A 24325-nucleotide genomic window follows, 5' to 3' on the forward strand; every position below is an offset into this window, starting at 1 on the left:
CTCCTCAGAGATCATTTCACAGTTTTGGAGAAACAGCATGTAACTTTTTTATTTTCTAGGTCTTTCTCCATCATCATCCTCAAAGTGCTATCAAATTAAAGAAGGAGGATTTTCTTTCCATGCACAATAAATATATGCTTTTATGGCAGTTCCATCTTGCAAGATCTTCTCTGTGGTCAGCAACACCAACAACAAACTTCTTGCATGCCCAAGGTTACCTCCTTCCATTTCAATCAAGTAAAAAAGTCTCAATAAGCATATTTTATTTTTTTTTCAAAATTTTTTAACCTTTATTTATTTTTGAGACAGAGAGAGACAGAGCATGAACGGGGGAGGGGCAGAGAGAGAGGGAGACACAGAATCGGAAACAGGCTCCAGGCTCTGGGCCGTCACCCCACAGCCCGATGCGGGGCTCTAACTCACAGACCGTGAGATCATGACCTGAGCTGAAGTCGGACGCTTAACCAACTGAGCCACCCAGGCGCCCCTCAATAAGCATATTTTAAAGAAACCCATAAAGTGACCAAAATCTTTTATTATGAATAGATTTGCTATCATGGGTAAGCAAAACACCCACCTTTTAAGCCAAATGTATTCAGAATAGTCACAGGTAATACTATTTCATTTTCATAGCTAAGAATTTTACAGGCTAAATAGAATTTGCCAAATATTACCATTGCACTATTTTCTGAATATGCACATAGGTGCGCAAAGCTTACTTTGCATACAGCAAGATAGCAACAATCTGCTGTTTCATTAAATCTTCCCTGAAATCAAAAGACACCTTAAAACTACATGTTTCAAATCAAAGTATCTACAAGACACTTGTCACTGGTGTCGTGTGACCCGTCACTTGCTCTACTGCCAAACGTGTGATCGTAGTAAGAGAGAACCCAATCTGCTTTAAATGAATGGTTGGAAGCCAATTGGAAGCCAACACACCTGTTATCGAAATGGCACCCTATGCTTACCCACAGGACACTGTAGTTGTGACCTCTCAGTCTGGAAATAAAACCTTCATAGATGCAGCAACAGAATCACACAATGGTGTGTGTTTGTTAGCAAGGAGTGCCCAAGCCAACACAAAGGCTACAACTTTCAAGTAAGCCGCTGTGTCTTTCTGGACGAGCAAACCTGATTGATTTAAAAGTACTTGCCTGGCTGTCGTGTGTTTGTGACAACGAGTCTCCATCTGTGCATTTGTATCCCTCCTCCTCTGGGCCCTAGATTCTTCCCTGCACCCTGTGCGGGGTGCTTGGTTTTGGTTATTCACTACCCTAATCGGCTGCCTATGACCTTCCATCCACCATTAAAATAACACAGTGGTTTAGCATTCTTTTTTCGTGATGTCCGAGCCCGTGCAGGTGTTGGTATTGTTTGAACTTTCACAAAGCCTGGAAACAATATTTGCAATGCTGTCATGAGATTAGGATTAACTGAATGCGAAGTGCAGCAGCTGACCTACAGATACAAGCATCTCGGTATAGCACACTTCCAATATATTTGCTCCAATGTGGAGTCCCAAAGGGGACATCCAAGGAAAAGGAATACAGAAGCTTAACTGGCAACAGGTTATAGGGTCTTGCAAAACATATCCCCCCAAACAGTTTCTTAATATCTAAATCTCACAAGTAGATTGAACCTGCCCTTTTCTCCTGGTCTCCCTTGATAAAAAGCATGTCCTTCTGGTCCCTGCTATTTACGAAATGTGTGTTAACATCTAGGAGGCTCAGTCGTGTCCCTGTGCACTGACTGACGACTGACGCTGGTTCCCACGCAGCCCTCTGCTGCTGGGATTAGCCCCTGCTCTTATCCCCAGGCCATGACTCTTGTGCTTCCTCTCATACCCCACAATCCGGGGGATCCTTCACTTTCTTGCCCCTAAATCGGAAAGAGGAGACTTGTGTGTTCTTGGAAATGGTCACGATTGCGATGAAACTCTGACATCCCGCAGCAGGTGGTGGAGATGGGTCTCCAAACTGCACAACATCTTCAAAATTCTCCCACACACACGCCATCATCTCCAAACAACATATACACCAGCTGAAGCTCTTAAGTCTTAAAAGCATCCTTCTCCTTCCTCTGTGCCTTCCCAGCACCTTTCCCAAACATGCACACTCAAATTCTTCTTCATTGTAAAATGCCAGTGTGCTAGACCCTACATTTTGGTATCACAGGTTAGAGACACTTCACTTAGCCTACAGGAGAGGAAATCAAAACAAACCATGCGTATCCATCATGTTTCAGCCCTGACATATTTTGCTTACAATGCAATCATCACATTACAATGACCATGCTAGCTGCATGGTGATAGAACCTTCCCTGCCATAGAACTTTAAAGACTCACAAGCAAAAACTCCCAGTAACAATCAATAGACCAGAGACTTAACAAACCTGGCAGAAGAAACTCAGGTGTGGCTTGTAACAACTGGAATAAATTGTTAGGTTTTTAATCTATAGGTAACGCTTAGGGTTTTCACCTTTGAACATTTTGTTGCTCGTGTTTGTTGTAGGTGTAATAGAACCTAATTTCTTAGCCAATGTAACTATAATGCAAAATATGTCAGGCTAGCAGAAGTACAGGGTTCAATTGGAACAAACAATCTAAATAGCAAATTGATATTTGTGTACAGAAATATTTCCACTCTAGTGCTGATATGTTTGTATAGATTGCTGACCAATGCAAATACGTGACACCATAAAAGTGTTTAAAGTTCTTTGAATTTCTCAAGGACAAAATATGCTATCTTCTTTTTCTTACATTTAAATTTACTGTGAGTCTAAGTTTCAAATGGTATCAGTGTTTCCAAACCAAGCTGTAAAATGAGGAAAACAGAGAGTGGTATTGATGGGCACATTTTTCTTGAACTGGGTTTTGTGGTGAAATGAAATACCAGCTCATTTGGCCACATGAGGAGACATCTCTGTATAAAAGTGACATATACATGTGATAAAGCCAAGTGTGGTTACAGTTAGATCTACATAATAAATCAAGATGTTGATATAATGACTACATCTTTCTCAAGGGTTTACTTTGGTTTCAAAAAAAAAAAAAAAAGAACCTGTAAAAACATAAGCCGAGATTAAAAAGCGCTTTGATTCTGAAATCAAGAATACAGAGATCTTACAATTTAAAAACGTGCAACGTAAAAGATGATTATGTTCTTAAAAGTGAAATCTGCACGCCAGGGCACAGATGCAGTTTGGTCTACACATTCCTCCTTCGCTGTGCCTGTGGTCTCCTGCCTGTGCCCGGCCCCTGGCACCTTGCTCCTTGTCATGGTGAAGGCCTTCCACCTTCATTAGCATTGGTGCACTGCCTTTGCCCACCTCTCAGGTTGACTGGCACCCAGCTCTTTCCTGCTGTAGGGGTCCTTCGCAAAAAAAAAATAAATACATAAAGCCTCCTCCAGGTTGGATGCATTTTCATAGCTGCTTGGATAATTTTAATGTGTTTTTTGATGCATGGGACATTTATGTTGTCAGAACAACAGTTTTACATGATTTGTACAACAGCTTTTGTGGCTTTTAAAAATGATTCTAAGAGCCAACAGAGTTTTAGTATGAGTGATAGGTAAATGGGCCCTGTATGAGAAACTGAGTATCAGGGAAAAGTATTTTCATTTGTGAATGAACTTATTTTAGCTCTGGAAAGGCCTAATCTGCCAGGTTTTAAAAAGAATAGTAGAACTGGACAGAGGATTATAGCTTACAGAGAAATGATATATGGTGAACATAAAAGTAACTACTGGAATATAATAATACATTACTTCCGCAACTAACTTGTGATTTTCAAAGTCCTGTTACCTGCATTACTTAATCTGACCCTCACAGTCACCTTGAGGTTCAGGCAGGAAGATACTTTCATCCCCATATCACAGATAAAGAGACCGAGTCTCGGGTAGGGCAGATGTTTGAGTAGCATCATTATAATCTGTCCTTGAAATCTTTAGGATTGCTTAGGCATGCAAGAAATGAAATACCCCAAATTCTACAGTTGGAAGGAGCTGGGGTTTATTCCATCCATCAAGACGACCCTTGTAGAAAAATCACTCAACTCTCTACAATTATCTCTATTTAATAGAGAGGTATATGGAGACAGCAGACAGGGAAGTATCAACTACAAGGCCAGGGGCAAAGCCATGAAAGTGACTGATGTTCTTATTTCTGGTAGAGAAAAGTTTGATCCCGGTAGAAATATGATCAAGGAGAAGTTCATAAACTATCAAATCGGGCAGGCAATCGGGTGTTTGCTATGGTCTAAATGTTTGTGTCCTGCCAAAATTGCTATGTTGAAAACTTAACCCCCAAGATGATAGTATATGGAGGCGGGGGGCGGGGGGATTTGAGAAGGGGACAGGCCATGAGGGCAGAGTCCTCATGAAGGAGAGGCGTGCCCTAATGAAAGAAGTCTGAAAGATAATCTATTGCGGCTTTCTCATATTAATACCATCTCTGAAGACCCTGAAATGGTAGCTTCGTTACATACAAATGCCAACTTGAAGAGTAAGCCTGTCTCTGGGTCTCAGTTCTGCTCCTGTGTGTTATTAGGCTACCCGTGTTGTGCTGTGTTTCATTTCAGTTGATTCACAAATCCAGGCGTAGATATCTTAAGTGAATTCCCCTTCTTTACTTCTTTACGCGTGCCTTGGCTTTTGTTGCCCTGTTTTTATAAACTTTAGAGTGAGTTTTTCCAAGTTCCAAAATTTCATACCAGGTTTTTGGAAGCTGCGAATAAGGTTCATTATGATAGTCTTTGGTACAAGAATACCTTGTTTTATTGTACTTCACTTCGTCGTACTTTGCAACGTGTTGTTTTTGCTTGTTTGTTTGTTTTGTTGTTTACAAACTGAAGGTGTGTGGCAATCCTGCGTTGAACAAATCTATCAGTACTATTTTTCTGATGGTATTTACTCACTTGTCGTGTCTCTGTGTCACATTTTGGTAATTCTCACAGTATTTCAACTTTTTTTCATGTTCATTTCTGAGAGACAGAGAGACAGAGAGACAGAGCATGAGCAGGGAAGGGGCAGAGAGAGAGGGAGACAAAGGATCTGATGCAGGCTCCAGGCTCTGAGCTGTCAGCACAGAGCTCGTATCCATGAACTGCGAGATCATGACCTGAGCCAAGGTCGATGCTTAACCAACAGTGCCAGCTAGGCACCCTTCAAATTTTTTTATTGAGAATAATTATTATATTTGTTTTGCTGATACATGATCAGTGATCTTTAATGTTACTCCCATAATTATTTTGGGGAGTCATGAACAGCACCCATACAAGATGGCAAACAATCAGTAAATGTTGTGTGTTTTCGCTCTGTTCTACAGACTAGCCATTCCCGTGTCTCTCTCCCTCTCCTTGCATCTCCTTGTTCCCTGAGACACACAACAGTGTTGAAATCAAGCCAATTCATACCACTTTAATGACCTCTAAATGGTCAAGTGAAAGGGAGAGTCTCTCTCTTTAAATCAAAAGCTAGAAATTAGTAAGCTGAGTCAGGAAGGCACATTTAAAACTGAGACAAAAGCTAGTCAGCCAAGCTGCAACAGTCAGCCAAGCTGTGAAGGCAAAGGAGAAGTTTCTGAAAGACACTAAAAAGACCATGCCAGTAAACACATGAATGACAAGAAACAGCCTTCTTGCCAATGCGGAGAAAGTCTGAGTGGTCAGGATAGAAGATCAAACCAGCCACAGGATTCCCTTAAGCCAAATCCTAATGCAGAACAAGGCCTGAACTCTCAATGCTATGAAGGCTGAGACGGGTGAGGAAGCTTCAGAAGAAAAGGGTGAAGGCAGCAGAGGTTAGGTTGTGAGGATTAAGGAAAGAAGCCATCTCCATAGCTTAAGTGCAAGGTGAAGAAACAAGTGTTGATGGAGATCAGCAAGTTCTCCGGAAGCTCTAGCGGAGACAACTCATGGAGGGGACTACACTGAACAACAGATTTTCAATGGACGTGAAACAGTCTTCAATTGGAAGAAGGTGCCATCTAGGACTTCCATAGCTAGAGAGGAGAAGTCAACGCCTGGCTTCAAAGGACAGACTGACTGTCTTGTTAGGGGCTAATGCAGCTGGTGACTTTAAATGCAAGCCAATGTCCATGTACCATTTTGAAAATCCCAGGGCCCTTGAGAATTATGCTACATCTACTCCGCCTGTGCTCTAGGATGAGAACAACACAGACTGATGACAGCACAGTTTGCTGACTATGCAAACTGCTGGTTTGCTGACTATTTTAAGCCCACTATTGAGACCTACTGCTCAGAGAAAAAGATCCCTTTCAAAATATGGCTGTTCTTTGACAATGCACCTGGTCACCCAAGAACTCTGATGGAGACTACAATGATTCAGGTTGTTTTCATGCCTGCTAATACAATATCCATTCTGCAGCCCAAGGATCAAGGAACCGTTTCAAATTTTAAGTCTTTTTATTTAAGAAACACATTTCATAAGGCTATAACTGTCATATATTGTGATTTAGAACATTACATAATCTCAGCTGATAAAGCAGTGACAGGATCTGAGAGGACTGACTCCAATTTTGAAAGAAGTATCAAAACAGTAGCTCACGCTACAGAGAAATCATTCATGAAAGATGTGGCAAACTTCACGTTGTCCTGTTTTAAGAAATTGCCACGGCCACCCACCTTCACCAACCACCACCCTGATCGCTCATCAGCCATCAACACTGAGGGAGGACCCTCCACCAGCAAAAACATTATGGGGTGCCTGGATGGTTCGGTCAGTTAAGCATCCACCTTCGGCTCAGGTCATGATCTTGTGGTTGGTGAGTTCAAGCCCCACTTGGGCTCTGTGCTGACAGCTCAGGGCCTGGAGCCTGCTTCAGATTCTGTGTCTCCCTCTGCCCCTCCCCTGCTGTGCTTGCTCTCTCACAAAAATAAATAAATAAACATAAAAAAAAACATTATGACTTGCTGAAAGCTCACATGGTAGCATATTTTAGCAATACAGTATTTTTTAATTAAGGCATGTATATTTGTTTTAGACATAATGCTTTATTGTGATATTGGCTTTACCATAGCGGTCTGGATCCAAATGCACAATATATCCAAAGTATGCCCGCATATCACACAAGTATTTGATCATCTTCTTCTTGAGTTTCTATTACTTTTTCCCCATTAGGACTTACATAATTTTCTTAGAATTAATCCTAGGACTGTTATAATTTTTATCAGTACTCTGAGTAGAAGTACTGAGTTCCATTCTTTTTTAAAATTAATTTGATAATTGGGACACCTGGGTGGCTCAGTCAGTTAAGTGACTGGCTCTTGACTTCGGCTCAGGTCATGATCTCATGGTTTATGACTTTGAGCCCCAAGTCAGGCTCTGCACTGAAAGCACAGAGGCTACTTGGGATTCTCTCTCTGTCTCTCTCTCTGTCTCTCCCTCTCTCCCTGCTCCTTTCTCACTCATGTGCTCTGTCTCTGTCTCTCTCTCTCTCAAAATAAATAAATAAACTTTATAAAATATTAATTTGGTCATTTACAGTATATAAAAAAGTTACCAAATTTATCTTCCTTGATTTTTATGTAAGTAACAAATGTTTTTCTAAGCTGTATTTTAAGAGGTTTTTTTTGGGAGGGTGGTTAAAATGTAGACAGTCCAATTAAGAATAAAAAGTTCCCTTTTAAACTGTTATTTCAAACACTACACAGGTGTGTGTGTGTGTGTGTGTGTGTGTGTGTGCGTGTGCGTGTGCGTGTGTGTGTGTATTGTAGCTCTGGGTGGGCTCTCTCATACAATGTTGAATGAGGGAAGTGATATCATGTGCATCTTTATTTTTGTCTTTAAAAAACATATTTCAAACAATTTACTATTGTTTCCTGTATTTTTGGTAGATAAACAAATTAGGAGAGCTGCCATTTTTTATCTATCTATCTATATAAATTTCTGATGAACTTTTTCTGTATCTAATAATTTCAATGTTTTTATTTAAATCCCAGTTAGTTAACATGCAGTGTAATAGTTTCAGGTGTACAACATAGTGATTCAAACTTCCATACATCACCTGTGCTCATCATAGCAAGTGCGTCCAGAAGCCCCATCACCTGTTTCCTCCACCACCCCCCTCCCACCTCCTCTCTGGTAACCATCAGTTTGTTCTCTATAGTTAAGAGTCTTTCTTGGCTTGCCTCTCTCTCTTTTCTTCCCTTGGCTCATTGTTTCTGTCCTGATTTTTATTTAAATTCTAGTTAACATACAGTTAACATACTAGCTTCACCTATACAATAAAGCGGTTGGACACGTCCATACAACACGTGGTGCTCATCCTGCTCACAACCAGTATAGTCCTTAATCCCCACCACCTCCTTAACCCAGCCCCCCTATCCCCACCTCTCCTCTGGATCTAATTTTTAAAAATAATATATTTTTTTTACCTTCAAAACATTAATTTGGGGGGTTATATTTTCAATTTTTTTAAATCTTTATTTTTGAGAGTGTGCAAGTGGAGAAGGGCTGGGGGGTGAGGGCAGAGGATCTGTGCTCACAGTGGCAGGCCTGATGCTGGGCTCGAACTCACAAACTGCAAGATCATGACCTGAGCCAAAGTCGGACGCTCAATCGACTGAGCCACCCAGGTGCCCCCATATTTTTAATTTTAGTTTACCTCTAAAAACATACTTTTCATGGCAATTATATGCTATTTCTATAAAGCATGCTAAGTTTGGATCACCTGAACATTTCTAATACATAAAGATTATTTTTGGAATGTTCAGTGAAACGTATATATGAAACCATATGAATCCAAATATTTTTGTTATAGCTGAGAGTGAAGGAATTAAAAAATCATTTATTACCCTTTTATATATTAGATGTTAGTTAAATCAAATTCTACTTTAGTCTATTATGATTTTATACAAATTTTCCATTTGTCTCTTAAAAATTATGCTGAAAAAGATGTTGAAATTGGTTCCTGTTTGTTTCTATCTCTACTCTTAGAACACATGTACCTTTTGCATTCATATATATTTTTCCCTTTTCTTTTTATTATTCTTTGAACAAATGGACTTGTGGTATTATTGGTCTTTGGTATTATTTTTTTATTTCTTATCTGATCAATTTATTTTAATTGTCTGCTATTTCCTCCCTTGAAACTGCTTTGGGTCAGTGGTTAACTTCTTAATTCTTTGGTCATTAATATTCATCTTTTTTTTCCTCCCTCTTGATTTTAATCTTTTAATATGTTTTTATATAATACTTCACTGAATCCTACTTGGTTTGATACAGAGAGTCTTTACATTTAATTCTAAAAAATGAACTATTTTCATTAATACCTTTTAAATCCATAATTAGAAGTCACTTTATTCAAATTTTAAAACTTAATGTGGTTTATGATATTCTAAATCATTTGTTTCTAATTATAGTGCTTTGTGACAGAACACAAGTTTGTTGTACTTATTCTTTCAAATTTAATGAGACCTGCTCTGTGACCTAGTATATTTTACATACAAGTATACATAAAAATTATCATATCTTATTAAATTTATAATTCAAGATTCCAATACATTCTTTTTGATACACATAATTCACTTCTGAGAGAATTTCATGTGAATTTCTCTGTAATGTTGTATATCTCTCAAATCTTATATATTTTCATATACTTTGCCAAGTCATCTTCATTGAGGTATCATTTATGTACCATAAAGGACATCTATTTACGTGCGCAAGTCACTGAGCTTTGATAGATGAATATATGCGTGAAACCACCACCATAACCAAAAAAAAAAAAAAAAAAAAAAAAAAAAATCACAGTATCTCCAACATCCCGCCCAAAACTGTTCCAACAACATTAAAGTTCATCCTGTCCTCTGTGCCTCCAGCAACACATGACTTGCTTATTGTCACCATATGTTACCTCCCATTTTCTAGAATTTTATGTAAACTGAATCATACAGTACAGACTCTTTTGTTGCATTTAATTTAGCATGATTCTGAGACTCATCTATATTTTTGCCCATATCCGTAGCTCTGTTTTATGAGTATGCCATATTTTGTTAATTCATTCGCCATCTGATAGAACTTTGGGCCTTTTTTTTTTTTTTTTGAAGTTTTGGCTATTGTGAGTGAAGGTATTATAAATATTTGAGTACACATTGACTTTGTAACTTTATCATCCCATGGGGGTGTGGCACTATTCCATCGGGGTTTCATTACTCTCAGTAGAAGGACAGCAGTGAACATATTGTATGTATTTAACTATAATTTAGATCTCTCCTTTTGCGGGTTAGTTGTTGTATCATACATTTACCCTTGGTCTCCCCAACTGGTTCCTCCAAGGAGACCCCTCTCGTCCCAGGCTCTGCTGTGACTGCAGACACCCTGGAGAAAAGTACAAGAAAGGCAAAGCCCATCTCAGGTAGGCTGATCGCTCCAAGTGTCAACTATCCTTCCTGCTTCCCAGCAAAACAAAAAACAAACAAACAAAAAGTCTGTGTTCTCACTCACTCTCCAGGGCCTTCAAATGGTTATTTTCTTGGCTGGGTCATTTTTGTGGCTGTTCAGAGATTTTATGGAAAATGAGTTGCCTGGCTTGGGCCTTGCCGCCCCATCCCACAAGAGAAACTCAGGCTGCTCTGAAGTGTGCTTTCTTTCTCTCTGCAGGTGGGCGCCTTTAGTCCATTACACATTTTTCCACGACAATCACTATTATCACAGGTCTGTGAAAACTTCCTCTGAGATGAATGAATGGGTTCATGAATAGGTCAATGCCCATTCTCTGTCTCCATTCCTCATTCCTGTCTTTCCCCCTCCGGCAAACACCTTCATGCCGCATTTGTATGCAATGCAAATTAAATACTGAACTTATAAAACATTCATTACTGTTTGGAGTTCATGCATTTTTAATTCACGTAATAGCATGATATTATACTTCTGTTCCTTTTTCAAAAAAAAATTCTTCTTTATGTTTTTAGCATCCGGTTGTATCGCGGTGTGCACACACATAATCTGTTTATTCTAAGTAGTGTATAGCATGCCATACTTCCTATCGCTTTCCATTTATCTGTTCCATCAGAGATGGACAAAATGATCCACACCCCACTACAGGAACATGTTGATAAATGTCCTGATAAATCTTGCCTTCTGAAACACATTTGATGTTCCTTGCTGAGCTACACTCAGGAGTGAAACTGGCATTGCCCAGCATATACACATCCTTAACTTGACTAAACCATGTTAGACTGCCCTCTACAGTATGTGTGGCACAGGGCTTCAAGTGAATACAGAATTGGAATATACCCTTCTTAATCAGTATTAATGGTTTTCACCTTATATTTGCCTTTGGTTGATGTTAATATTTTCTATCATCTGCATTTCCCTGTATTGAATTTTCATTTTCTTTCCAATCCTTCTATATTATTATAATCAATGGTGTCACTTGTAAATAATGACTAGCTAGATTGTAAATCCAAACTGAGAATGTCTGTTATTAGGCAAATTTAATTCATGTATATTCATTGTCGGAGAGGCCACTTTAAGGTAGCAGGCTTCAGCAATGCAAAGGCAAAAGGGCCCAGAGTGACCACGGAACTAATGGCACAGCCCTAACTAACCAATGGGCTCCTTACAACCAGGCACAGTCACCAAAAAAGGGAAAGCCCATACGTTCCCATCTTCCCATCCTTCCTCACTGAACCCTGTAACTATAGCCCCTCACCACCACCTCCTGGCAGACAGTCTCTCCTCTGTTGTCCCGCCCATGTCCCAGACAACCAAAGGTCTGTGGCTACGGTGGCTCCCTCTTGTGGTCTGAAGGCCTGAGAGTGAACAGGTCAGCTCTTAAAGTCTGCACATGTGAGGTTGAAGGACCTCTCCTCTCCTCTCCCCCTCCCCATCTGCAGTTCTCCCGGGGTGAATCCACACACCATACCCACTCGGGTGGGACCCCTTCCTGAAACCAGCTGACACCCAGCGCCTAACTTCTTTGCACCCGTCCCTTATTCCCCAGCTGCCACTTTGATTTACAGGCAAAACACATTCCTACGTGCCTGAGTGGTGAGACCCACCCCCCACCACCTTCCTCCCGCCCAGTTTGGCCAGCGGGTGTGTGACTTTCTCTGTTGCAGAGGATGCTACTGCTGTTTGCTGTGACCTTCTCCTTGGTGGGACGGCCCAGGAGAGCCCTTCACCCTGCATAAGTTCAGGTCCTTTCCAGGTCAGGGGGACGCTCCGACTGAAATCATGACCACAATTCCTCTTGGTGGGACACCACTTTGGGAATCAGCAGTCAGCCTTTCCCACTATGGGACAAACCCCCTCTACTCCTTCACACTTGTTGTTGGGCTGTAAAAACAGGAACAAATTTAACCCCTATGGCCTGAGGAAAAAACATCCCATCTTTTTATGTAACATTTCTTGCCCTCAGTACAAACTACCAGATCAAGAGGCATGGTTTTCCACGGAATCCTTTCTTATAATACTATTTTCCAGGTTGACCGTTTTTGCTGGAACTCTTCCAAATGGTCAGAGGTCCCATATATGCAAGCCTTCATGGCACTGTCCTAGAAATCCCCACCTCCACAAAAACTGTAGACTCTGTCTTACTCGGTTTCATGGCCCATCTAACACTGCAGACATTCTAGACAACCTCTCTTTTATTCCACCCCATTATCTTTCTTCTCCCCTCAACTTAAATGACCCACTTTAGATTTCCCCACAGGTACCCCAGGTAAAAACTGAACCAATTGACTTTTAGCGGATACAGACACACTTCATTTTAAAGCTAATTTCAGTTGGTTGGTTTAACTAAAACAGATCTGTCTTTAGAGCTATCAGCATTAAATATAAAACTTTTAATGGGGCACCTGGGGGGCTCAGTCAGTTAAGTGTCCAACTTCAGCTCAGGTCACGGTCTCTGGTTCATGGGTTGGAACCCCGCTTCAGGTGCTGTGCTGACAGCTCAGAGCCTGGAGCCTGGAGCCTGCTTCGGATTCTGTGTCTCCTCTGTCTCTGCCCCTCCCCCACTCACACTCTATGTCTGTCTCTCTCAAAAATAAACATAAAAAACAATTTTTAAATGTAAAACTTGTATTTCTACCAAGGTTTACAAACACTCAAATAAGCTCATGTTATTTCAATTGCAATTTGTCAGCAAAAGATGGCTTAAAATGATGGTTAATTTGGTCTGTCTCACAAAGTTCTCAGGGGTAATTGCTAAGACAGCTATCAAAATCTTTGGTAACCTTAAAGTTTAAAGTTTTGCCACATTACGTGATAACCTGGGTTAATTCAATGCCTATCTAAATCTTCCAAATAAGATAAAATACTGGAACATTAATTACTAAACATAAGGTTTATCTGCTTTTGACTTCTTATTGCAGAGAAACTAAAGACACTTGGGTCTGTTGGAAAACACACTTTGTGCCATACTAAAAGATCATACTATGAAAAATTGCATGTTCCTAAAAATTATGAAACGCATTCAGGAATTTGCCATCTAAAGATTCCTGTAGCACACAGTTGAAACTGGGTAATGCTTAGTTTTCACTGGAGACTAAGGATTCGAAAAAACTTCTGTTAAATGTAATTAAGACTAATGGATGGATATATATATATATATATATATATAGCAACTCTATGAACTCCATGTAAGAAAATAGATGTGTAAAAGAAAGGAAAATATATTTTTTATTGAAGTAAAGGAAATTCTGTCCTAAAATGAGACCAGCTATTTAGAGAGAAAAGCCTTGCAACAAGATCTGAATTCAAAAGAAAGTTGTAGAAGGTTTGTGAAGGGAAAGCTTTAGAAAAATATTTGATGTGTGGTCAGGATGGACTAAGACGGAAATGAATGAGTTTTAAAAGTACACTTGTATGAGATTAAAATCCTTCTTTACTCTCTGTTAAAAATACAAAGTTTTCTTGGATTGTTGGTCTGACCTTGGTGAAAAAAAAAAAGAGTAAACAAGGGTTTTTTTTCTTTTCTTTATCTACCCAGACAACCAAAGTTTCCATGTTTTATCTTTATTAAGGTCTTTGATTAATTATAAAGCTAAAACTTTGATTAATTATAAAGCTAAAACTTCTCAAAATTTATAATGATCTGTAATTATTCTATTTAGGCATGTACTTTAAAACCTTCTGAAGGTTTTAACAAACTTCTCTACTATCTGAATTGCAAATGAAGTTTATTTATTTATTTATTTAATTTATTTTTATTCTTTTTTTTTTTTTTTTTTTTTTTTACTAATGAGGCTTGCTTATTTGGTATGTTAAGTTATTTGGGAAGGACTGTCAAATTAATAATGATAAGCTTTAGGTTGTTTTTGTATGGGTTAATGCTATAACTGTTTCGGAAATTACATAAAATCCCTAAAGTTTTAATATGTTTTGGTATGAGGTCATCACTTGGTATTCTAATTATTAAAATGCTAGGTGTTACAGAAATAACCAGATTTGTCAGCTACATGAAAATGGACATTGTTAAATCCATTTCTGAGTTTGTCATTTACAGTTATTGTCCTGATTCCCTTGCAAAATGAGTTTTCTCTTCAAGGAGATTCATAAAAAGAATTTTTTTTAGAAATACCAGTATTTGATATCTTTAAGATCATAAAACTGAACTGGGTAAGAATTTCCAGGACCAATGGAAAGCTGCATTCAAACAGGACAAAAATTAGTAACATGGGACTGAATGAATTCAAGAAAATGATTATAGTTTTTATAACTCTTATTTGAAACACTGCTGGTTCACTAATGTTTACTCTTCCAGATTGTGAGTTTTCTCTTAAAATAGCTATGACTTACAGAAATGAGATGAAGTATTCCTTTGTGAACACACTGAAACATTTAATTTTTCTCCCTACCTGAACCCTCCAGAATTCAGAAACTCTTAATGAGTAGTCTTTCCAGGAAAATTACAGGTATTTAGATAATTTTAATGAGAATCGATTCTCCTTATAACAGGACATCACTGGAAATGTTGGTTATATTACCAAGGCTTGGACTGGAATGTCATATTTGAGAGACATTCATAGACTCAGACATGACCCGACAGCTCTAAGGAGTTAAGGTTGACTTTATAAAGCCAATAGAGCCCCAGGTGAGTAAAGAATGTCACTTCCTGGTAGGTGCAGGAACCTTAGGATATTTTGGGAACCTCAAGAAGAGTAAATCACCCATATCTCCAGGTATTTACAGGCATGTCTCATGGCAAGTAAGTGGCTTGGCTTCTGGCCTGAAGAGGCAATTAAAAGTTCACGCCAGAGATTCCTTATAAAAAGTTCCAGCAAAGCAGATTTTAAAGAATTTAAATGTTCAATCGCTATTCTTGCTGAGCTTATGTAAATAATTTGGCCAAGTCTGTTAAAATTGGACTTGTTTTTGAAATGAATTAGTCTTGATTTGGCTATCTTTGGAAATGAGGGTGATTTTAGAAATAAAAATTATGTTTCAATAACACATCTCTGCGGATGTTAAATTCTAGCTCTGATCATCTTTAAATGTTTGCCATTTGCCTAAGCAAGACAACTTGCGGTAACCTTCAGAGAAACTGCCACAATAGCTCATGTATACACCATCTTCACGCTTGGGGCTCTGTGGGGATTATAACAGGACCTCATGGGCATCTGACTATTTGAACAGCTGGAAAAGGGGATGGCCTCCCGAACAACTGTATAATTCAACTATCACCCTGACCATTTCTGTGTCGCTGGGATGACAAAATCACTCCTTAAAAGCCGGAGCATACCCCATTCCACAGGGTTAACTATGGACTTGTGAAGATAATGTATGGCCCCACTTTCCTTATGACTGGACTGGATTATGACTTGGGGATGCCCAAATCCCCAGGCAAATTCCTCACCCTTGCCAAGGATTCCTTGCAATTAGGATATTGTTGAGGCTAGACCTCAGACCAATAGGGCTTCTTGATGGTTTTATCCCTTAGCCATATTTGTCTGAAGACCTGACTCTATTGATAGAAAACTGCAAACAGAGGCTTTAGCCAGAAGACAGCAGCCACCTTGAACCAAGCCCGACATGTAGTCACCCACAAATTTAAAAGGCAGCCCTCTAAAAGTAAATGCCCCTTGATATCATGACTGCAGATCAAGCAGGAACCTGTGCTTTTATTAAAACAGAGCATTGTGTATATAGTCCAGATTACCACAAAAATATGACAGGGTTACTAAACAACATGAATCCTCAGATTGGAGCTTTATAGGATCCCTCCCTCTCCTTTACTGATTTGTTAAATTCCTAGAGTAGAGGAGAATTTTGGTCGACTATAAAAAGTCTCTTTATTGGGCTTTTTTTCCTCCTAATAATATTAATCTTACCTTGTCTTTTCTGATGCCTCTCCACCTGTGCTGAGACTCCTTCACTGCCGTAACTTCATGATGACAGATGATCCTTTCTACTCAGCGAGATTCAGACATATCGTCTCCCTTGGATTTGGCTGCCTCTGCCTTTCATGATTCCTACACATAAGTTCTCATCTGACCAATGGTGACCCATAGTTAGGGACATCTCTTCACCTCTCAATCAGCAGGAAGAAGCTACTGAAAAGGAGACCTCCACCCAAATGTCAAAGATCTGTTGTTGGTGATCTATCAGGGTTGGATGTAGAGGCCACTTTTAGGCAGCAGGCTTGAGCAATGGAAACTCAAGCCAAAAGGACCCAGAGCGACCACCAAGCTGAACGCAAAGAGGCTCATTAAGTGACCCACCAGGAATGGCCGTAGGCACTAACTAACCAACGGGCTACTGACAGCCAGGCACAGCTACCAAAAACGGGAAAATTCCATACGTTCCCATCCTTCCTCACTCCACCCTGTAACTAAAGCCCCTCACCATCACCTCCTGGAAGAGTGTCTCTGCTGTCCTGCCTGCTGCTTTCTGCAGTGTATTCAGTAAACTTCCATCTCCTTTGCTCCGCCTGGGGTGAATCCTTTCACTGCCTGCTCCACCGGCCCCCCACACAACCGGGATGCCCTACGGTTGTTATTGTTGGTCCTTACTTACCATTTGCAACTTAACTGGTCAAATGTGCTTTATTTGTACGTCATTTTCAGGTCATATCTTTCAATTTATTTTTTTGTGAATCTCTTCATCGGAATGTTTTAATGCTCTTTGGGCCATGGAACCTCCTTTCGTGCTGAAATCCATGAATTTCTTCTCAGAACAATGTTTTGAAATGCACAAAAATATACGTGTGTCATATATACTATTGGTTAGTTGTTTTTTTTAATTTAGTTTTAATGTTTATTTATTTTTGAGAGAAAGAGAGACGGAGTGAGAGAGAGCAGGGACGGGCCAGAGAGAGAGGGAGACACAGAATCTGAAGCAGGCTCCGGGCTCCCAGCTGTCACCACAGAGCCCAACAGAGGCCTCGAACTCACAAACCATGAGATTGTGACCTGAGCCAAAGTCAGACACTTAATCGACTGAGCTACCCAGGCACCCCGCTATTTGTTGGTTTTTTACCACTTCCTCAATTGTCTTGGGTTCTGCACATTTTTGGTGATTACCGATGGTCTGCTCATCTTCTTGAGAATCTGGTTTTGCCTGCCACGAGTATACTTTCTGTTTTTATGCAGCAAGGGTGTAATGTGCTTCCGACAGCATGTTCAACCGCCTGTCTCCTGGGTACAGGGACCCCCTATCTCTAATGGCACCTCACCTGTGGCGCTGTGCCATTTTCCCTTCCAATGACCACACTCGCCGCCTTATCCTATTCCTTTCACTCAAAACCACTCAGCCATAAAAAGACAGTAAAGAAAGGAATCTTACCAGCTGTTTTGATTGCAATTACCCGATTAAATTCTTCCCCACTCTGTAAGAATTAGAGGCTCTCAAGATGCATAAAACAAAAATATGGTCAGATTCTTAAAATAGCTGTTCTTGGTTCAGCCACTGAAACTGACTGTTTTCTTCATCTTCATTCATTTACTTAATCTGTAGTTTTAGTTTTGTACTCACGCTATGAAAAAAATACATCACTGAGGATCCAATTTGAGAAATATAAACCATAAATTTTAAAACGCTCTGTTAGTAAAAAGTGAAGCTATTGGAGAGAATTTATTTAAAAAAATAATTTACCTCTCGGTTCTTGGACTGTAAGATCATGAGAGTCAAGTGGCTCTCTGGTCTGAATCTCACACAGGTCCTTAAGGCATTCCTAGCAAAGATGAACAATGGTTGAGTTTATTCATTTCTAAGAGACCTACAAACTAATACTGAGAAGAGTTTCTCAACATAAACGCTTTCAAACGGCCCTATATGTCAGTCTAGGGTACATGTTCGGTTGTACAAAAATTTCTAGCCGTATCAGCACATCTTAGTTGGATAGCCTTCAAAAATTGGGTTAACTAACATACTTAATTCTCAAGCTGGTAAATGAGGAATGTGAATTTCCATTAAATGGTTTGAATGAATTCACAACAGAGCTATCAATCGACAACTGGGCTGCGTTTCCAGGTCTAGCTCTGTATTAGGCAAAAAGAAATACCACCGCAGGCTGAAAAACTGCTAGCTGTAAAGACAGAAGGTATACACCTCCATTCCTCTCAGGCAACACACTTCGAGTTCAGCATCCCTGACTGGACTGCAACATGCCACGAGCATGTGACAAGTCTGTCCCGGTGTGTGCCACCACCAACTCTGGGCAGTTCCCAGGGATTACTCATGTGGTTCATCCCGGCCATGGAGACTCTGACTGCGCTAAATGCTTTCCCTGGCTCCACGCCACTTGCAAACAACTTAACAATTAAGAGTTCTTGGATTTGCGCTTTTCCAAAGGTTGCAGAAGTACCATGTTTGGAATTATTTCTCCTTTCCCTAAAAACAACAACAAAACTGGACAATTTCTCTTAATCTGACAGACTTAGGTCGGAACCTCACTCTTGGAAATTTAGCTTTATTATTATTATTTTTTATTCCACACCAATGTTCCCAATGGCGTTCTTTACGGATAGTAACTGCAAGCCACAGCAGAATATTCCACTCACACACAAAATACCACCATCATGCCCCCCGTTGCACATTACACACACACATACACACACACACACACACACACACACACACACACACACACACACACACTACAGTTCCAGGGAGACTCATGAGACTGCCATTGTGGTGTCAGCCAGGGCTGAGGTCTTATCTGATGGTTCGCAGGGAAACACCTGCTTCTAGGCTCACGTGGGTAGTTGCTAGAGAGATTCATTTCCTCTGGGGTACTGGGCTGAGGGCCACAGCTTGTAGATGTTTGTTGGCCAGAGACCACCCTGAATTCAGTATCATGGTACCCATCTGCACATAATGACTAGCTTCATGAAAGTCGGCAAAGCAGGGAGCTGGCTAGCAAGATGGAAGTTACAGGCTCATGAAATACAATCAGAGAACTGATAACCCATCCCTCTGTCATATTCCCCTGGTTACAAACAAGCACAGGTCCAGTCCATGATCAAGGACAAGCCACTATACAGGGGCATCAATAGAAAAGAAGGAACCCTGGGAGTATTGTGCAGTCTGTCTGCCACACAAGGAAAAGCTGAGTAACAAAAACTGAGATCTAAGAATCAAGGATCAAGACAATATACTAGGATACAATTACTATATATTTCAGAGTAAATGTAGAGTTTTGAAGGAATAAACGGTTGATAAAAAAAAAAAACACTTTAAAAAGTAACTTTTAGGGCACCTGGGTGGCTCAGTCAGCTAAGCATCTGACTCCTGATTTCTGCTCAGGTCATGATCTCAGGGTTCCTGAGATCCAGCCCTGTGCTGGGCTCTACACTGACAACCTGGAGTCTGCTTGGGATTCTCTCTCTCCCCCTCTCTCTCTACCCCTCCTCCACTTGTGCTGTCTCTCTCTCTCAAAATAAATAAACTTCAAAAAAATAAAGGGTAACTTTTAAAACATACATTTACATTGTCTGTTACATACTATTCCTACACTTAAATTTCTCTAAATGTTATTCACTATAACATGAACTAACACATATCAACGAACACACTGCAATGATCACCAAAGATTATGAGTTTATCCAGTTACCTCCAAAGCGATTCCTAATCATTAAGAAAACAGTATTGATTACTATAATTTTGTCACTGAGTTATTATTATCTGACGATTATTTGAAGTTGTTGATCCATGGATTACACTCAATAAAGGGCTAAATGGTTAAACACACAGTGGGACTTTTTCACTACATATCTTCCAATTTAATTTAAAGGAAACAAAAATGACACTGACAAAAAGTCTGTAGTTAGGAAAGAACGTGTGGTCATTTTTAAATGTCCAATTCCTGGGGTGTCTGGGTGGCTCATTCAGTTGAGCGTCTGACTCTGGATTTCTGCTCAGGTCATGATCTCACAGTTTGGGGATTCAAGCCCTGCACTGGGCTCTTTGCTGACAGCGCAGAGCCTGCTTGGAATAATGTCTCCCTCTCTCTTTGCCTGTCTCGCTCGCCCTCAAAAACAAACAAATCAACATTAAAAAAAAAACTTCCAATTCCTCTTTTCCAGAGAAGAGGCATGTTTTAGCACAAAACCACAAACCACAGGACAAACAGTCACTCATGACATTAAAAAAGCCAAAATTGACTGATTGTGTGTGTGTGTGTGTGTGTGTGTGTGTGTGTGTGTGTGTGTCTTCTGACAGCATTTTGTGAAATTCCTTAATTACTTTTTTTACCTTTCTTTGCTCACCTGAAAAATCTGTATTCTCAATAGTTATGAAATTGTTTTCAAGGGTCTCCATTTTTATTTCAGTAAGTAAAGTACTGACTTCATTGAATAGATTTCCTTTTCTCTGTATGACATATATTTTAGAAACTCTCACATATCTGTCTCTAGAAATGTGTAAACCTCTGTACACCCTCCATGTTTTGTCGTATCATCACGCCATCTACTGTATGCAATAAAAACAAAATGTTTCACATTTCTTTTGTAAGCTGTTCTGTACATACTTTACATCTAAGCTTACATTCCCTTACTTTTTAGTATAGGTAAAAGTAACATAAATAAAAACCACAAGGCGAAGGAAGAGAGTCTATGTGTGTTGCATTGATGCCTGTGCGTCAGTCAAGAAGTCAACTCTTGGCGACATACAGTAGTATTCACTCTAAGGACAGCTCCGAGGCAATGTTTACAAAAACCCACCGCTGAGGACCTTTGTGTACCAGAAATTAGTATCTGTTTGCTTACTTGCTTTTATCTTTAAAGAAGTAAATGCCTTACTGTTCTATCCATTCTAACTGGTCCAGGCTACTTCCTCGTGACCCAGGCAGTGATGAGGAACAGTGAGCCCCGGAAACCCCCGTGCCTCACGTCCCACATCCTGAACACATTTCTAGTTTCATATGGTTTCTGTGGTTTCTAATTTTTTCAATCCTACGGTAGAGACTTGGGTCCACTTATAGAAGGATGTCCTTGTCCTATCACTGTGGTGTTGACATCTTTAGCTCCAATTGGCTCAAGCTGCTTAGACTCCACTGTCCTTCCAATGCTGGTGATAACCAGCACCCCCCCCCCCATCTATTTCAGTTCGATTTGCATGAGCTGACCCGTGATCATGTGAAAATATATTGATCCAAGGAGGGAGGCTTCTATGCCCTCTGTTACAAAATAACAAACAGAGTGCTGGGGAGCAGGGGAGTAAATTGTTGTGACAGCAAAATGAATAGTTTAGAATTATCTTTTTTCCTCTAGAAACAGTTATTAAATTATTCAAAAATTCTAAAAAGTGGTTAAATTCATATCAGTCGTATTACCAGCAAAAATGTCTGCAATATTCCGAAATATGCTTTTAATCACAAAAGGTTATTTTATGGAAGCCTGGGTGGCTCAGGTGTTTAAGTATTCGACTTCAGCTCAGGTCATGATCTCATGGTTTGTTTGAGCCCCACGTTGGGCTCTGTGCTGACAGCTCAGAGCCTGAAGCCTGCTTCAGATTCTGGGTCTCCCTCTCTCTCTCTGCTCCTCCCCCTCTAGGGCTCTCTTAGTCTCTCAAAAATAAGGAACATTAAAGGAACATTAAAAAAATTTTAAAGTATATTTTAATCCACTAATGTGCTACTAAATATTCTACATTAACAAACAGTAAATTAATCAGTAGAAATGACTTTTCTCCTACGTATAATGCATCTACGTAAGTTGACTGTGTCCAGAGCTTGTGGAAAAGCAATAAAGGCTCTGTGATTTAGGCTCTGCGTTAAGTCTGCACAGTATCAATGGTTCACATAGTCTAAAAGCATTTACTGAGGCATCACAGGGCACTGTCACCTTCCAAGGAAAGTAATCCAGATGTTCTGTTACCTCTTCTCTTCCAGAAGCTGCTTCTCACTCTAGATAGACAGATAGCATCACAGTAAAAATTTAAGTGCTAAAACGTGGAAAATTGGGTATTTTTTTCAGCAGTGTTACATGTTGCCATTTCAGCTACATCATCATCTATCTTCCTGGCTTTTTGAAAGATCTTTTTTTCGGTTATTTTGTTAACCTGAGTTTTCACCTACATGTTCTTCTGAAATATTTGCCTTTGTCATCAACTTCCCCACTTCGATTTTTTTTCTCTTAGTATAACCTGACATAAAGAGTGGTAACAAATGAGATTGCTGCGTTGAAAAAAAAATTTGTGGTTTCGACATAAAGAGAGATTTTACAATTCCAAAACATGTTCTGTTTAAGCCCTGCCTTTCTGAGTGCTTATATTTTCTCCAGCCATTTCCATTTTATCCTGGGACAAAAATAATACTCTGGTTCTGTAGAGAGATAATTCATCCAGAGCTGCTAACAGATTCATGGTAAGTACCTTGCATGGCAACGTGTATTAAAAATATGATAATTTTTTTTCATTTTAGGAATATAGTTAGAGACATATTTCTTCCTGAAAAAATATATTTTGCCTCTATAAATAGAAATGGAATGCTACTAGCACATTATAGCTAAAAAGATATAATCAACAAACACAATAACTTGATACTTCAAATCATGGCACATTTGAGTCAGTACCAATGTTTATAGGATAATAAAATTACAGCTCACATTTCTAAGAACTAATAAACAAATATAACCTCATGAGAACGACTTGAATAAAAATGGCTAAATCGCATCAGCCATGTACCAAGTAAGAGGAAAGTTATGACGTTCTAAAATATCTATATCTTCATTTTCAACTGAAAAGTTCTGAAAATAACAAAGAAAATAATAGTCAAGATGAAGGAGGAGAGGAACTAAATCATGATTAAGAAGCAAACAGAAACTTTAAACTGCATGCAACATTAATCTTAATCAAACAAATACTCATTCAAGAATGAAGGAAGTCCTCCCAGGACGAAATAGAATAATACATACATACAAGGTGTACAGAAAAGAACCCCTGTCCAAATTATCTTTGCATATGCCATATAGACCAAAACTTATGGAAAGGAACAAAAGCAGTTGTAAGAAGGCAGTTTATAGCATAAATGCCTACAGTTAAAAAAAACCCTCAAACATCCCAACTTACACCTTCAGGAATCAGAAAAATAACAAATTAATCCCAAAATTCAATGAAGGAAGGAAGTAATAAATACTAGAGAATAAATAAATGCAATAGAAACTAGAAAGACAATACAAAAAAAATCAGTGAAACATAGAGTTGCCTTTTTGAAAAGGTAAAAATGACAAACCTTTAAACTAGTAAGAAAAAAATGAGACAGAAATAAACAAAATTATAAATGAAAGAGAAGATACTACAGCTGACACCACAGAAATACAAAGGCTCATAAGCAGTTACTATGAATAATTTCTATGCCAACAAAGTGGATAACCTAAGAGAAATGGATCAATTCCTAGAAATATACAACCTACCAAGACTGAATCACGAAGAAATAAAAAAATCTGAACAAATCAGTAACAACTGAGTGGATTGAAACACTAATCTAAAAGCTTTCAACAACAACAAAAAAATCCCAGGACCAAATGATTTCACTGGTGAATTTTACCAAATACTTGAATAAAAATTAATACCAATATTTCTTAAATTCCTCCAAAATAGTGGAAAGGAGGGAACACTCCCAAACTCATTTTATAAGGCCAGGATTACCCCAATAACAAAGACAGACAGACAAATACAAGAAAATATCCCTGATCAATACAAATGTAAAAATTCTCAACAAAATATTAGAAAACCAAATTCAACAGCATATTGAAAGGATCATTCATGATCCTCTGGGCTTTATTCCTGAGATGCAAAGATAGCTCAACATATGCAAAACAATAAATTTAATATACCACATTAGAGAATAAAGGATAAAAATCATATGCTCCTCTCAATAGGTGCATAAAAAACACTTGACAGGGGCGCCTGGGTGGTGC

This window comes from Puma concolor, chromosome B1 (assembly GCF_028749965.1).
Source record: "Puma concolor isolate L17-30 chromosome B1, mPumCon1.1.hap2, whole genome shotgun sequence".
In the NCBI taxonomy this organism is placed as follows: domain Eukaryota; kingdom Metazoa; phylum Chordata; class Mammalia; order Carnivora; family Felidae; genus Puma; species Puma concolor.